This window comes from Phytophthora infestans, genomic scaffold (genome assembly GCF_000142945.1).
Source record: "Phytophthora infestans T30-4 supercont1.22 genomic scaffold, whole genome shotgun sequence".
Lineage (NCBI taxonomy): Eukaryota > Oomycota > Peronosporomycetes > Peronosporales > Peronosporaceae > Phytophthora > Phytophthora infestans.
In genome coordinates, this window is record NW_003303737.1 from 1,497,837 (window position 1) to 1,499,338 (window position 1,502).

Sequence of the window (1,502 nt, forward strand, 5' to 3'; positions counted from 1 at the left end):
GAAGTCGTGTTCCGTTGCATAACCCTAGATCTGGATTTAAGCTCCGCATCATCATGATAGGCATTCCTACCTTGAGAATCAACTTGTGGGGGGGGCATTCCACTGATATTCATCGAGTGGAGTACCTCCTGCTCGAAGAAATTGCCGTCACCGTCGTCTTGTACAGAGTCGGAAGACATGTATTCCCGCGCCTGTCCAGTTAGTTGATCGGTCACCGCTTCATTAATGCGGTGCACGATTGCGTTCGTGGTCGTGAGGATCGTACCCTCAAGCCACATGTCATCCACGCCACAATCATGACCGGTGAGCGACAAGGGCAACATGTGTTGATTCCCCCCATTGTTTTCATCAGTGACGGAGACATTCAGAGCTTTCCGTTTCACTTGAGGCGCAAGCAGTTTCCTGTCCAACCGGCCTTTGCGATGACCATTAACAAGGCGCAAGGACAAACGGTGCAGTACTTGGGGCTGTATATTGCTACGCCTTGCTTCTCCCGCGGGCAGTTGTACGTTGCGATGTCGCGAGTGACTTCAAGATCAAGATTCAAAACGCTGGTCGAGTACCCAAAGGAGGATGGGGTCTACGCCCAGAACATTGTCTACAGGCAGATCTTTGGCTCAGAGTAGGAATGTTCAATTTCATATGCATTTAAAACATCACGTTTACATAAATAATGTTTACGCCGGAGCGCAGCGAAGGCGGGAGCCCATTTCCTCTTGGACTAAAACCTGCCACCTCCGCCGCGTAGCGGCGGCGAACGGCTAGTTTCGCTCCGTTTCTAACCTTGCAGCCTGTCCGTCCGTCTGTCAATAAGTCCGTCCGGTTCCTTTCTTGCTGCTTTTTCCTGCCTTTTCGCATGGCTACACTCGGCCTTTCCAATAGAGTTTCCTCCCATCCTACCGACCGCACCTATCTTTCTGACTCGACCTAACTATGCCAAAATTACAAATATATCCAAAAGCGTCACACAATTAACTCGCGCCCTGATTGGGCAATACCTGCCGACCTGCGACACTGACTGGATCTGTTGCACGATCAGACCGCCTCTCGCCCTCGCGATTTGACGTAAGGTAAACATTTCTGCCGAGCACGAAACGCATCGATTGGTTGCAAACAGCCAGGCGAGCTGCGCAGATACTTGATTATTGACATTTAGCTACGCAAAACCTGTCGTATGTACTGCAAATCGGGCACAGTAACCACTTTATTTTTTAAGAGCTCTGCACACTAGAGATATTTATTATTATTGATGTAGACTTCACAGACCAGTATTTTGTAAGAGCTCTGGGATATTATTTTCCACACACTTTTCAAAGTAAATACGAAATTAATAGTATTAATATTATTAATATAAGCTTTACAGGCCGCAATTGTAAGAGCTCGGCGATGCTATTTTCCACAGACTTTCTAAAGTAGAGACGATAGTATTTTCTAATATTAAAGTAGGCTTCACAACCAGCGCTTTTTGTAGGGACTTTGCGAATATATTTTTACTTCACCTG